General features: G+C 38.7%; 1 pseudogene; it reads left to right on the forward strand.

Annotated features, from left to right (window-relative positions):
* Positions 1 to 14,887: 14,887 nt before the first annotated feature.
* Positions 14,888 to 15,323, forward strand: LOC102876101 (annotated as a pseudogene).
* Positions 15,324 to 16,571: the final 1,248 nt, after the last annotated feature.

Raw genomic sequence — 16,571 nt, forward strand, 5'->3', positions numbered from 1 at the left:
TCGCAGAGTCAGCTCCAGTTTTGTGATCAACACAGTCAAATGTCTTGCATAGACAATAAAACACAGATTAAAATTCTGCTGGTACTATTTGCTTTCACCCAAGATCCATCTAACATTAGCTATAATATTCCTAGTACCAAAGCCTCATCTAAACCTAGCCTGCACTTCAGGCAGTTCTTTGTTGATGTGCTGTTCCAGTTGTTTTTGGATAATCTTCAGCAGAAGCTTGCTTGCATGTGATATCAATGTTACTGTTTGATAATTTTCACACTCTGTAAGGTCACCTTTCTTTGGAATGGGAACAAATACAGATATCTTCCAGTCAATTGGCCAAGTGGTTGTCCTCCAGATTTCTTGACACAACTTGGTGAGCACATCTAGGGCAGCATCTATTTGTTAAACTATGTCAATTGATATGCCATCAATTCCTGAGGCCTTTTTGCCAATTCTTTCAGAGCAGCTTGAACTTCTTCCTTCATCACCATAGGCTCTTTTTCACACGTTGTTTCATGAAATTCTTGTGTGTTCACCAATTCCTTTTGGTACAATGACTCTGTATATTCTTTCTATCTTTTTTTAATGCTTCCTGGATCATTTAATATTCTGCCCAAAGCAACACTGAGCATTGCAACTCGAGGTGAGGTTAGAATACAGGCGCTTAAACGCATCATTTATGAAACGTTCTTACATTTTGGATAGGTATTTCTTTCCCTGCTCGCTGAAACTGAGGAGGACCTGAAGCACCTGCTGCAGAGTGTCAAGGACTGCAGCCTGCAATATGGATTGAGGCTCAATGTCAAGAAGACAAAGATTTTCACCACTGGACCAATCGGCAGCATCAGGATGGATGGTGAAGAGATTGAGATTGTACACAGCTTTAGTTTGCTTGGCTCCATAGTCAACAGTCTTGGCACCAGCAGCCAGGAAATTAAAAGGCGCATTGCCATGGGAAAGTCTGCTGTTAGGGACCTCTCCAAAGTGCTGAAGAGCAGTGGTGTCACTCTGGAGACTAAGGTGCATCTGAGACAGGCCATGGTCTTCGCAATCACCTGTTATGCATCAGAGAGTTGGACAATGACCAAGGAGGATAGAAGGAGAACTGATGCCTTTGAGCTGTGGTGCTGGAGAAGAGTACTGAGAATACCATGGACTGCTAGGAAAACAAATTGATTTGTCCTGGAGAGGGTTAAACCGGGTGGCTCCTTGGAGACAAGGATTCTGAGGCTCCGTCTAACTTACTTCGGACATGTAGTGAGGAGAGACCGGTCCTTGGAGAGGGACATCATGCTTGGGAGGGTGGAGGGACGGCGCAGGAGAGGAAGGCCCTCTATGAGGTGGATTGATTCAGTGACTGGGATAATTGGGATGGGAGTGTCAGAGACAGTGCGATTGGCACAGGACAGAGCGGAGTTTCAGGCTGTTGTACATAGGGTCGCTATGAGTCGCAGGCGACTCGACGGCACATAACAACAACAACAACAACATTTCTTTCCCTCTGCACTGAGTATGAAAGTTATGTGCTCAAATGTGAAAAACCTATCACTCTTTTTTCCCCTGGAAGTAACTTGAGGCTGTTTTCAACTGAATAGATAAGAACAACAGTCTTAATTATTATTGAGATTTCCCCCCACCTCACAGGATTGTGGAATGCTTCCAAGGTCTTATGTGGTTAAAAGAAAAAGGCTCCCCCTCTCTCCTTTGATCATTTCATGGACTGTTTCTGTATCTTGCAGGTGTGTTTGGCTAAAAAGAACCTATCTTGGACCTCTTTTGACAGGCTTCTTTCTTTCACAAAGATCTAAGTTCAAGTACGTTATCAGAGAGGTCTTCCAGACCACTCAATATAAAATAATCACTTCATCACACCATTTTTATTTGTTTTCCTTATAGCACACAATAATTTCTTCTATCTTATTCTATTTATTTATTTTCTTCCAAGTAGTATGTAAAGCTCCATAAAAGCAACATTTTCCATGTCTCGAACACAATCCATTGTTGAACTCACCTTCACGAGCTCTACCATGGGACAGCATTAAATCTTTTAAGAAAGAGAACTAATGATCTTGTCTCTAGCTTTTTCTTCTTCCTTCGTTCTTGCCCTTTTGTTCTTCCTTAGAGACATATGTATATTCTTTACAGTGGATCTAAGCTGTTGAAAAACATAGGAAGAGACATTGACTCTTGGCTGCTTCTATTTACAGCCTTGCCAAGATAGCTGAAGCAAGGAATTATAAAGTAGGCCTTTGTATTTGGAGGGAGGATGTTATGCAAGAAGAGAAATGTAGAAAGAGTAAAACATCTATTTCAGAGTTGTCAAGGTCACGTGACATAGCACATGTTAATAGTATCCAGCCTGTATTCCCTTGACATTCACCTCTTCATGAAGAAGCCTGCTTCTACTAATAACTGAAACTTTGCATAGAAGGAGGCTGATTAGATATGCTAATTTGCTTGGAACTATCCTAGCTTTAGTTAGAAAAGGCCACATCTTGCAGCAAGGCATTCAGTTTCTGAACAGAGAACAAGGCAGAAGTTTCAGAAAGTTAATTAATACCCAGGACAGTGAATGAGAGATTGGTAAATAAACATCTAGGTTTCTTGCTCTAGGCATGTTTTCTGCTGTTTCTTGGAGGTCCCAGGCAGGTTTAAGCTGAAATAGATTTGATAATACAACACTCATTTCATTCTTTCCTTTTTGCTTCTTTTTTATATTTCCCTACAGTTCCTTGTTGTTCAACACTTTTAAGAGGTCCTTGAGAGCAGATTTGTCAAGATTTGCTTCCTTAAATACTGCTTTTCTGGGTGTGGATTGTGGATCCAAGTAAATGGAAATCTTTGACAGCTTCAATTCCTTTACTCCATCTGCTGTGATTTTGCTTATCAATCTGATGGTGTTTTCTTGATGTTGGTATATAATTCATAGTGAAGGCTATAATCTTACTGATCTTCTTCAGTAAGTCCTTCAAGTCCTCTTCACATTCTAAAAGCTAAGTTGTGTCTAAAGAGCAAGAATGCTAAAGACTAATGTATGCCTGATACAATATGTAACATTTTCAATGGCCTTATATGAATGTGAAAGTTGGACAATGAATAAGGTTGTTTTTGTGTGCTGTTGAGTCTGAACTGACTCATAGCTGACCCTCTGGTGGATTTTCAGAGTTTGTAAACCCCATGGAAGGAGATTGTCCATTTTTCTCCAGTGGAGCAGCTGGTGAATTCAAACTGTGTGCCTTTGGGACTGCAGCACAGTTTCTTACCAATAGATCACCAGCGGTTCCTACAATTCTACACCTTTTAATTGTAGTATTGACAATATACCATGGACCTCTAAAAGGACAAACATATTTACATCAGAAGAGAAGAAGTGCAGTTGGAGTGTTCCTCAGAGACAATGATGGTGAGATTTCTTTTCACATACTTTGTACATCTTATCAGGAGAGTCCACTACCTCAAAACTGACATAATGCTTGAAAAGGTAGAGTATCTGAAAAGGAGGGGAAGATTGTCAATGACATAGATTGACACAATGACTGCAATAATGAGCTGGAACAACAGAGATAAAAGGATAGCACAAGATCAGACCAGATTTAGATTGGTTGTATGTAGAACTCTATGACTAGAGTTGACTTTATGGCACCTTGAACAACAACCGTAACTGTTATTTCTTGGCATTTCTATTCAAATTAATTGTTGTTGCTGTTATGTACTGTTGAGTCACTTGCAGCTCATAGTGACCTTATATACAACAGCTCTGAACTCTGCTCTATCCTGTCCCAACCTTATTGTCTCTGACACACCTACCTCCATTTCCCTAGTCACAGAATCAATCCATCTCATCGAAGGTCTTCCTCTCTTGTGCTGTCCCTCCACTCTTCCAAGCATGACATCCCTCTTCTAGGACTGATTATTCTTTGTAGCATGCCTAGACTATGCCAGATGAAGGTTCAGAATCATTGTCTCCCAGGAGCAGCTTGGTTTCACCCTCTCTAGGATGAATCTATTTGTTCTCCTAGCAGTCCATGGTATATTCAATACTCTTTTCCAGCACCACAATTCAAAGGCGTCAATTCTCCTTCACACTCAAAACCTTGTCATGGCTTGCAAAGTAAAGAGCTGGGCTGATACTTGCATTAATAACTTCTCGCCCCAGTATAAGAAATGTTATAATAGGATAGGTCTCCTCTCAGTTTTGTATAAAGCTGCAGGAACCCAGAGGAGGGTCAGCTATGAATTGGTTTCCACCCAAGGATAAGGAATTTGAATTCAACATTTGTAGTCTCTGGTAAGCTTCATAATTTATAAGCAAAAACTCCTTTTGAGAGAAACTTTTCCTCTTATACTTGCTTTTGTATCTTGGTTATTCTATCTATATTACCCAGTGTGGACACTTTACTTGTGGCATTTTTCCCACCATGCAGCTCTCCAAGATAAGCTTGCTTCTCTTACTCTCATTTTAGACTGAGAGTTTATTGAAATTGGATCCCCTAAGGTAAATGCTTATAAAGAGGTCAGAGGACTCATAATGCAGAAACCAATAAGACACTCAATTTGTATTTGAGTTACAACAGATAAAGTAAGGATAAAAGGCAGTCTTGTCTTTCCAAAAATTACTAATTTAATAGGGATAAAAGATTAATAAACAAAGACCCACAAGCAACTAGACCCTGCACAAAGGTGAAAACAAGGCATGTATTTGAGATTGATGCTAGGATCATAATCTGGTCAGCGGTACCACATACAGAATGAGCTCAGTGGGCAAATTGAGGTCAGGAGCAAAGTTTATAGAAGTCCAAGAAGAAATAGAATGAAGAGCCCATGTCAGAGGACCAGTCTAAAACCGTGATTGACAGAGACTCAAATGTACTTAATGGATATAAATGTACTGGTTACTGAAGTCTAACGCTGCATATCCCAGTGAACACCCTGATTTTGGCACAGTAGCGGGGTTTACAAAGATGTAGAGTTTCTCAGTGCAGTCTACTTCAAATTGAGGTATTTAAAGTACATTAGTAGAGCTTTTGAAAAAGAAATAAAAGAGTGAAACTCTGTGATGAAAGTAGTGGGAGGATTTTATTTTTCTTGAGAGACGCAGATTTAATTCTCACCCAACATGTGTCATAAAAAACATCACTATATCAGAGAAGTCTTGCATATTGCTTTGCTACTAGATAGCTTTCAGTAAAACTTCTGGGCTAAGATAGAGTAGGAACAAAGGCTTGGTGATATGCTTACATGAATTGGTTTATGATTACAGTTCCCAACTAATCATGGGGAAGGTGCAAGGCTGAGCAGGGTTATGTTGCATTGTATATGGAATCACTATGAGTTAGGGGCCTATTTGATGGCAACTGAAAATAATAAGACTAAACTTTTTAAATAGAAAGTGGCATTAATCTTCTCCTTGAAAAGTAAAAGAATTGGTGGGAAAGGGGTGGGCAGGGAGAAAATGCAACAATGAATGACTGGAAATCCAAAGTCTCTGTAAACTTTTGTTAAACTTAATAATAAAAAATGATCTACTGGAAGCTAGCTTGGTAGAATTTTGCTAATAAAAGAAAGTAGAATACAACAAAATTTTTAAAAAGTGGTGTTGAGTAGGCCTCTGGAGTCCATGCAGGGCCTGTTTCTCACAAGCATATATTGTAGCACCATCTCCCCAAAATTTGCAAACAAGAAGCCCCTGATACATGTCAAATGAGCTCAATTTATTTGAAACGTAGAAGTGATCAACAGCCTATTTGGAGCTTGATGTGAAGTGGATCAGTTACTCCTCTTTCATTTAATATACCCCAGGGAAGAGACCATGACCTCTGCAAGCTCCTCAGCGGAGGCTCTCTCAGGTTATTTAAATTGGAAATCCATCACTGCCGAAGGCTCCTTTCCCTGAAAGGAGCCTTCCAAATGATTATCACCATGCAAACAGCAACAGTGTGGAGGCAAACAATAAATTTTACACTGACTTCTTCATAATTGATTAGCATTACCACCACATTCAGTCTTGGGGCTCATGTGCCACAGCCTTGATCCTGGCTTCTCAGCTATACCCTCCTCCAGCCACCCATCATCATCTTCCCAAAGTGGAATAGTGCTCTTTTTCCAGAAAGGTTCAAATCCTGACCGGTTAGCAAGCAGCTGTAACCCATCAAGTCTCCTGAGTAGGCATTTGAAAGGGTGAAGCATTTTTAATAAAATGATTGACAATGGCTTCTATCTCACACACCTGCTGCTTTAAAATCCCCATAAAATGTCAGCAGGGAGTGTACGTGATATATAGCAGTACTGCTGCCAGGGGTAGGAATGTTAAGTGCTAAGAGATATGAGTGCCTGAAAGCTACTGGAAAGAAAATACAACAAGCACCAAATCTAATCCATTTCTAAAGAGTGAGCCTTAGGGACATATTTCATCAAGTCTGACTTTGCTGACCCAGTAGTAAGGATTTTCAGCATTGGAAAAATCACACCTAAGCTCTAGCTTTGTGGTTACTGGGTGACTATGACAAGGTTATCCCTGCCTGGTGGGATGTCTGGCTCCTGGCAATCAGGTCAGTCAGACCCAGAGTCATTTCTAATCATCAGACAGTTTCCAAAGAGGTCATAAACTGGCTATTTGAGTTCCTTGGGGATTCTGAGTGATCGCTCAGTGCTCGGTGCTTCCTTGGTCCTGCTCAGTTGAGTGACATTGATGGTTAGCTGGCAGGTTACCAACTCTAAATGGTCCAGTATCAGCATCAATACAAGCACGAGCACAAGGTTACCTGTAACTCAAAGTATTCTGTCTGATGGTCAAAGTTATGAGGATGATAAAAAGGATTCCAGTTGGAATTTCAAAGCCAAAATTGAGAAGTAAATAGCACAGTTTGATTACCAGAACCGGAGAGTAAACGGAATTTAACTTGAAAATGTGGTCCTCAGTAGGGCAAACTTCAGTGAGAGGGAGCAGTAAAGGGGCAAACCTGGCCTAATAGGAAGGAAGTTAAGAGTGATAATTGGTTTGGTAAGAATAACAGAGATGCAAATCAAAACCACAATGAGATACCATCTCACTCCAGTAGCAGTGGCCAAGTTTAACAAGCAGCAAGTAACAAATGTTGTTGAAGATTTGGCAAGATAGAAACTCTTACACATGGTGGTGGGATTGTAAAATGGTACAACAATTCTGGAAAGCAACTTGGAACGACCTCAAAAAGCTGAACATAGAAATTCCATATGACCCAGCTATTCCATTGTTTGGAATATACCCCAAGAAAATGAGAACTGAGACTCAAATGGAAACGTGTACACCAGTGTCAATAGCAGCATTACTCACCATCGCAAGAACGTGGAAACAGTTCAGATGTCCAACCACAAATGAATGGAGTGAGAAGTTGTGGTACATACATGCAATGGAATACTATGCAGCATGCAAAAATAATGATTTTGTAAGTTACTAACTTGTGAAGAACTGGAGAGCATTTGCCTGAGTGAACTAACTCTATCTCAAAAGGACAAATACTGCATAAAATCATTATTGTAGAATAAGTATGAGGATACAATAGAGAGAAGGGTGAAAGCCAAGGGGTGAGAATGGGCAGGGTGGGGTGTTAATAGGGTTGCACAATTCGATGGGTGGGGGAGTGAAATAAATGGGAAAGATCTTTATGAAAAACAATGTATTCATACTTTGCAAATAAATCAGTATAATTTTTTTAAAGAAAGAATAAAAAACAAAACAAAACCCATATGGGCTTTAAATCAAACAAAAAAAAGGAGTAAAGATACAAAGGAATTTTATGTTGTGGGATTATTAATGAGTTAAGCTTTTAGTCAATAAGTACCAGACACTGAATTGTCATCTATGGAAAACATAGCACACAGATTTTCTCATGACTTCAAAAGCCAGTTAAATATTTAGCAATATTTATATGCACATTAGGGAGCTCTGGTGACTTAGTGGCAAAGAGGTGCGCTGCAATTCCGAAGGCAAACAGTTCAAGGCCACCAGCTGCTCCATGGGAGAAGGAAGGGCAATTTCCTCCCTTGTGATTAACTGCCTCTGAAAACCCGCAGGAGAGTTAACTTGGGTCCATTCTAACTCGATAGTACACAACAACAACAACAACATATGGCCATCAATCACTTATTGACATGGTTTGTTTCCACACACTAATATGGGAAAACAAGTCTTTCACGAAAATGGAAGATAACCATATCAGATTACAAAATGAAAGATCACATAACTGCCAAAGAACATATTTCATAACTGCCAAATTTATTTATTATCTATCTGTCATTATACATTCTAATATAACTGTCAAACTACTGTGAATCATGGCCCAGTTAAATTGACACACAGTTATGCCCATCACAGTCAGTATTACTCTTGTCTTCTATCTCCACATTGTTTACTACTACTACTACTAAATATATATTACTAATTTTCAGAAATAATTGGCTGATACAGAATAAAATTAATGAAACAACATATGATCAAGAGCCTATGGTGATTAAGGAGGATGTTGAAGCTGCTCTGAAGGCACTGGCAAAATAACAAGGCCACAGGAACTGACAGAATACCAACTGACATATTTAAACAAACAGATACTGTCCTGAGTGAGGTCACTAAGTTGTGCCAAGAATCGGGAGGACAATCACCAGGTCAAGTGGCTGGAAGAAATCCATATTTGTTCACGTTCCAAAAAAAAGGTGATCTGATAGGGTTGTTGTTGTTGTTAGCTGCCATCAAGTTGCAGACGTCTCATAGCAACCCTATGAGTGAAAGGCCTGAGCACTGTTTGTACATAGAGTTTCTGGAGGCAAGCCACTTTGGAAGTGGATGCCGTCCCTGCTTCAAGGCTTGTTTTAGTCGGGAAGCTCCAGCAAACACTGTCCACTATGGGTAACCATTACCACATTTGGCACATCAACCTGATAGGGTAGAGTATGGAAATTATAAAAAATATCATTAATAGCACTTTCAAGCAAGATCCTGTTGAAAATTATCCAAAATTACTAGAATGGCACATCAAGAGAACTGCCAGATGTTCAGGCTGGGTTTAGAAGAGGCCATGGCACTAGAGACAATATGGTCGAGTTAGATGAATCTTAGCTGAAAGCGGAGAACAGCAGAGGAATGTCTATCTGTGTTTCACTGACTATGCAAAGGCATTTGTGTGGATCACAATAAACTGAGGCTGACACTGAGAAGAGTGGGCATCCCAGAACACCTGCTTGTGCTTATGCAAAACCTATCCTTGGACTAAGAGGCAGTTGTCAGAATAGAGCAAGGAAACACTGCATAGTTTAAAATCAGGAAAGGTGTACACCAGTGATGCATCCTCTCCCCATACCTGTTCAATCTATATGCAGAACAGATCATCCAGGCTCTCTGAGGAGGAATGATGTGGCATCAGGATTAGAGCAAGATGCATCAAAAACCTGTGTTATGCAGATGGCACAATCTTGCTTACTGAAACTGGGGAGGATCTGAGGCATTTTCTGCAAAAGATCAAAGACTGCAGCTTCAATATAGATTGAAACTCCACATCAAAAAAATAAAGATTCTCACCACTGGGCCAACTGGCAGCATCATGATAGACAGTGATGGAACTGAGACTGTTAACAGCTTTAGCTTGCTTGGTTTTACAGTCAACACTCTTGGTATCCGTAGCCAGGAAATCAAAAGATAAATCGCCTTGGGAAAAATCTACCTCTCCAGAGTACTGAAAAGCAATGATGTCAGTCTGGAGACTAAAGTGCACCTGATCCAGGCTATGGTGTAATTATCTGCTATGCATCAGATAGCTGGAAAATTACAACGGAGAAGAGAGGAAGACTCAATGTTTGAGTTGTAGTGCTGGAGAAGAGTATTGAATATAACTTGTACCACTAGGAGAACAAAGAAGTTCATCCTGGAGAGGGTGAGATTAGTCTGCTCCGTGGAAGCAAGAATTTTGAAGCTTTGTTTGACATACTTTGAGCATATTTAAAGGAGAGACCAGCCTTTGGAGAAGGATATCAAGTTTGGAAGGGTGGAGAGATTGCACAAGAAAGGAAGATCCTGGATAAGATGGATTGATGTAGTAACTGGGGTAATGAGGGTAGGTGTGTCTGAGATATTGAAGTTGTCTCAAGATAGAGCAGGGTTCAGGGTTGTTGTACACAGGGTTACTATGAGTTGAAAGCAACTCAATGGCCCATAACAGCAACAACAACAACAACAACAACAAATGTTTATCCTATTCATATAGCCGATGTTTTACAATTGTAAATGCAACATGTCAGAAAGCAAGATAATAAGTGAAGAGCAATTGTATTCAAGTCTTATGAATGTTGATTGAATATGAGAGTGTAGAGAAGTTTACGAGTCTTGGTTATAAGAGAAAGCAGGTGTTCTGGGAACTGAAGTTGCTGTTAGGTGATTTTATATCACTTCTGACTCATAGTGACTCTGTTGAACATAAAGAAATACTGCCTTATTCTGTACTGTCCTCACAACCATTGCTATGTTTAAACTAATTTTCATAGCTGCTGTGTCAATCCATCTCATTGAGAATCTTATTTTACTCACTAACCCTCTAATTTATTAAATATGATCTCATTCTCCAAGGCCTGGTCTGTCGTAATAACCTGCCCAAAGTAACGAGTATCCCATCCTCATTTATGAGGAATATTCTGGCTCTACTTCTAATATAGTTTTCCTTTTCTGAGCAATATATGGTATATTTAATAGTCTTTGCCAACACTTCAATTTAAAGACAGAAATTATTCTTCATCAATTTTTCTTATTCAAAGACATCAATTATTCTTCAGTTTTCCTTATTCATTGTCCAGCTTTCACATGGCTATGAAGTCCAACCTTTCAGCTAATAGTATAGAACTAGTTGTGCCATATTGAAGAACTTCCTATTTAATAATCTTACTTCTCCAACTTTTAATGCTCTTTCCCATGTATGTATGTATGTGTGTATACAATCTTGCTGAAGATGATTTCAAAATTGCTGGAAAAGGGACAATCTATACTAGAAATTCTAGATGGATTCAGAAGATGCTGTGAAACAAGGGACATCATTGGCATCATTGTTGATGTCAGATGAATCTAGGCTGAGACAGAGACTAACAGAAAAAAATATTAACTTGTGTTTTAGTGATTATGTAAAGATATGTGACTATGTGGATTATAACAAATTATGGCTAACATTGAGAAGAATGTAAATTCTAGAACACTTAATAGTGCTCATTTGAAATCTATACCTACACCAAGAAGTTGTCTGAACAGAACAAGGGAACACTGAATGATTTAAAGTCAGCAAAGAAGTGCATTAGGGTTTTTTATCCTTTCTCCATACCTATTCAATCTATTCGTTGTTGTTATGTTTCCTTCAGTTGACCAAAACTCATAGCAACCCTATGCATAATAGCTATGAACCCTGCTCTATTCTGGGCCAATCTCATTGTCTCTGACACACCTACCCCACACTCATTTCTTAAGATACTGTGTTATTCCATCTCAGCTGGTGTCTTCCTCTCTTGTGCTTTCCCTCCACTTCTCCAAGCACGATGTCCTTCTCCAGGTACTGGTATCTCTTGGTCACATGACCAAAGTATGTGAGATAAAGCCTCAAAATCCTTAGCTTCAAGGAACAGCTTGGCTTAACCCTCTCCAGGACAGACCTGTTAGTTTTTTCTGCAGTCCATGGTGTATGTTTAATACTCTTCTCTAGTACCACAACTCAAAGACACTGATAATTCTTCTGATTCTGATTCTTCTTCCTCCTTGGTCATTTCCCAATTATTTGATGCATAATAAGTAATTATAAAGACATGGCCTGGATCAAGTGCATCTTTGTCTCTAGACTGACATCATTGCTCTTAACACTTAGGAGAGGTTCCAGAAAATGGATTTCTCTAATGCAGTTTGTCTTTTGACTGCTGGTGCCAAGAGTGTATATTGTGGAGCAACCAAGCTGAAGCTGTTAACAATCTCTCTCTTTTCCATCTATCATGATGCTGCCAATTGGCCCAGTGGTGGTGATCTTCATTTTCTTGATGTTGAGTTTCAACCCATATTGAAGCTTCAGTCCTTGACCTTTTGCAGCAAATATTTTCTTTTTGTTTAGGCTTCTCAATTCTTTAGTGTAATTTTCAGAATCTCTTCTGACATCTATTTCTGTTTTCTCTTTATCCATGAAGACAGCAAAAGGTCATTACAAAGACAGAGAAGAAAGAAAGCACATAGAGGATCAGAAAAAAAAAGGAAGACTTTCAATTAAATGGACTGATACAATGATTCCAACAATGGTCTCAAGGATTTTGGAAATCCTGAGGATGACGCAGGATGTAGCTAGGTTCCAGTTTGGTTTTCATGGGATTATTATGAGTTGTAAGAGACTCAAAGGCACCTAACAAGAGCAACAAATTTCTAGCTGCTAGTGGTAAAGAGTTGCAGAGCCAACTCACAGGTTCAGATCCACCAGCTGCTCCTCAAGAGAAAGATAGACAATCTCTTCTTGTGCAATTACTGCCTCTGGAAACACAATGGAAGGTCAGCTGTGAGTCCATTCTGACTTAATGGCACATAACAACAAAATTACTAAATACAATTGATAGTTCCTGTATTTATGTAGAACCAATTCTAAATAGTGGTTGGTCTCTGGTGGCTTAGTGATAAAGAGTTGCGCTGCCAACCCAAAGGAAACTGGTTTGAATCAGCTGCACTGTGGGAGAAATATGTGCAATCTCTTCCCATACAATTAGCTTTCTCTGAAACCTCCTAGAAGGTCAATTATGGTTCAGTTCCAACTCAATGACACATAACAATTTCTACATACACTTGATGGTCCCTATATGTTATAGTCCGTAGGGAGTTGTGCTGCTAACCCAAAGAGATGGTTTGAAGCCACCAGGAACTCCAAAGGAGAAAATTGACAAATTTCTTTCTATGCAATTTACAGCCTCCAAAAACCAGCTAGAGGGTCAGTTATAAATGATTTCAACATGGCAGTAGAAATTGAGAAGATAATGTAGGCTCTGGCCTGTGTTGAATTGTCTCAGTGACAACACTAGCAACAACAATATTTCTAAATGTTCTATTTTTTTCTTACTTTGTTTCTGGTCAGTCTCACACTGTATTGTTCATTTTACTTTTTTATAAATATTTCTATCTGGTAAGGTAAATTTACTCAGCTCTTGCTATTGGATTTGTTTCTTTTCTCTTACATATAAAAGCTTGAAATCAACTTTTTTATTTTAATAAGAATCCATCATAGTATGATAAAGTTAGAATTATCTGGATTTTTATGTTGATTTAGAGAACATATATCATCTATATGATTACCTTCACAAATGTGAATGCACTTTCCCTGTATTAATTTTGATCATTTTTATGTTCTTTAATAAAGTTTTATCATTTCCTCTACCAAAACTAGTGACAGATGTTGACTAAATTTTACATGATTTATGCCTTATAGCTTTTGTGATTGTAAATGGCATTTGTTTTCTAAATCACTTCAGGTTTACAGCAACAACTCAATTGTTTATATTGATATATATGTTGACCTGTGAAACTATAATGACCTTTTTTCATTCTGTCTGAGATTTCTTTGGGATTTTCTAAATAGATAATTTTATTTATAAAGATGGCATAGTTTTATTTTTTTAACCAAAGTTTATGTTTTGTTTTTGTCTTAAACCCACAGATTGCTGCATAGTAATGACTTGAAATTGTGTAACATTAATGATAATGTTTCTGTAAGTTTTTGATAGCATCTTTTGAAGAAGAGACTACGTTGTGGTTGAACCCATAAACTATGGAGACAGTCAGGCAGCATGTAAACCACAGAGTTGTCACTTATAAACAGTGTAACATTTAAACATATACTAACACTTCTGTGCCTTGGTTCTTCATGTTTTAAAGGGTAACAGTAATACTTATGCAAAATTTAGATCAGCAGCTATTGTATGAACTGACCAGGGCAAGACAGCCTGGTTTAAAATCAAGAAGGATGTGCATCAGTATTTCTCCATACTTATTCAGTCTATATCCAGAGAAAACAATCTTTGAAGCTGGTCTCTATAAAGAGAAATATGACACCGGTATCAGATGTAGGATCACCAGCAACCAGCATTATGCAGATAACACAACATTACTTTCTGAAAAATAGGAGGACTTGAAACACTTGCTACAGAAGATCAAGGATTACAGCCTTCAGTATGGATTACATCTCAACATCAAGAAAACAGAAGTCATCACTACTGAGCCAATAGACGTCGTTACGATATATAGAGAAAGGGTTCGAGTTGTCAATGATTTTTCGCTGCTTGAAACGATGATCACTCTTGGTTTCAGTAGTCAAGAGTTAAGGAAATGTATTGCATTTCCACACTGTCAGGCACCTCTCCAAAAACACTAAGGTTGGCCTGAGTCAGCCCAAGGTTTTGCTAATCACTTTCATCTGAGAACTGAACAATGAATAAGGAAAGTGAAAGAAGATTTGATGCCTTTGAATTGTGGTGTTGGAGAATAGTACTAAATATCCCATGGATTGCCAAAATAACAAACAGGTATGTCTTGGGGAAAGTGCAGTCAGAGTGCTCCTTGGAAGCAAAGATAATGAAGCTTCGTCTCTCATATTTTGATGTATTGCTAGGAGAGGCTATTGCTTGGAAAGAAGCTATTGCTTGGGGGGGGCGGGGGGGGAATGTAGCACCAACAAGAGAGAAAGATTCCCAACCAGATGGATTGACACAGTGACTTCAGCAATGGACTCAAGTGTGTCAAAGATGATAAGGATGGCACAGGATAGGGCAGGATTTAGGTGTGTTCATAGGGTAGCTATGAGTGGTTCTTGACTCAACAGCACCAAACAAAGCACCATATATATTGCATTTAGCTCTGGTGTTTCCTACAGACATGGCCACTACTGCTTCTGCCATTGGCTCTGGGGTGCTGGTGTCACCTGATGAATTGCTCTTGAAAGGTTATGCTAAGAAGACCAAAGAGGAGCTGGAAGAAGATGAGGAGGAGGAGCTAGATGAGACCCTGATAGAGACTATAGGGGCTGATGGAGATAGTCTGGGATAGAGTCCAGTCCATGGGCAGGGCCACTTTTGAGCTTTCCCTCTTTGTGGCTCAAAAAATACACAGATTTTTCCAGGGCAGCACACACACACACACACACACACACACACACACACACTAATTTAGGATCCTGGTTCTTCTTGTTATTTTTGAGACAGAGAAATTGCAGATAGAGCAGCAGTAGCAATTGCAACAGAGGAAGAAAATTCTCTGGTCCAACACAGCAGGACTGTCAGGAGGAATGTCTACTGTAACGGGAAAGATGTGATAAATCTTTCAAACAATATAGAGTCTTCCTTGACTGTAGATATGTCATTATTTAAAATGAGGAGAAAACATTGTAAACATCAATTAACAATTAGAACATGGAATGACAAAGTATGAATCTAGGAAAAAATGTACTTTGTAAAAAAAATTGAAGTGAGTGCAAAAAGTCTACATCCTATTCATTAATGGGCTGAAATCGGTAATTTTGAATCAGATAATCATATGATCCACTACATGAGAACAAGTTGAAGAGGAACAGTAATTTTACAATACTGAGTTTTCCTATCCATGAATAGGCCATATTTTTCCATTTATTTAGGTCATTTATTGTGTCTTGCAAAAATGCTCTGTAGTTTTCTTTATATAGTTCTTCTATATCTTTAGTTAGGTTCACTCCCAAGTATCTCAATTTGTGATTGGCTATTGTAAATATTAATGCTTTCTTGATTTTCTTCTTTGAGTTCTCTTTGTTACTTTGGAGGAATCCTACTAATTTTTGCATATTGATCTTATATCCTGCCTCTCTACCAAATTGGCCTACTAACTCTAAAATGTCTTTTTTTTTTTGCCTTTGGTGTTTTCTGTGTATACTATCATATTATCTGCGTATAATGATAGTTTAAGCATCTCTTTGCTGTTCTGCATGACTTTTATTTCCTTCTCTTGTCATATTGCCTTAGCAAGCACTTCCAATAAAATATTTGAATAGAAGTGGTGACAAGGGCATCCTTGCCTGGTTCCTGTTTGCAAGGAAAATGCTTTTAGTCTTTCTCCTTTGAGAAAGATGCTGGCTCTTGGTTTTGCATATTTTCACTATGTTGAGGAAATTCCCTTCTATTCCAATTTTGCTGAGTGTTTTAATAAAGAAGGGTGTTGGATTTTGTTAAATGCCTTTTCTGCATCAATTGCTAAGATCATATGGTTCTTGTTTTTTACCTTGTTTATATGGTGAATTAAGTTGATTATTTTTCTTATGTTAAACCATCCTTACATACCTACTATAAATCCCACTTAGTCATGGTGATTTTTTTTTATGTGCTTTTGGATTCTATCAGCTAGGATTTTTTTTTAAGAATTGTTGCATCTATAGTCATGAACTGACTATAGACTATAGATGCAACAATTCTTTAAAAAAAAATCCTTGCTGATAGAATCCAAAAGCTTGGCACTCTTGGCACCAGTAGCCAGGAAATAAAAAAACGTATTGCGATGGGAAAGTCTGCAGTTAGGGACCTCTTTAAAGTACTCA

The sequence above is a fragment of the Elephantulus edwardii genome, unplaced genomic scaffold (assembly GCF_000299155.1).
Source record: "Elephantulus edwardii isolate Elephantulus edwardi_28Jun2011 unplaced genomic scaffold, EleEdw1.0 scaffold00005, whole genome shotgun sequence".
Lineage (NCBI taxonomy): Eukaryota > Metazoa > Chordata > Mammalia > Macroscelidea > Macroscelididae > Elephantulus > Elephantulus edwardii.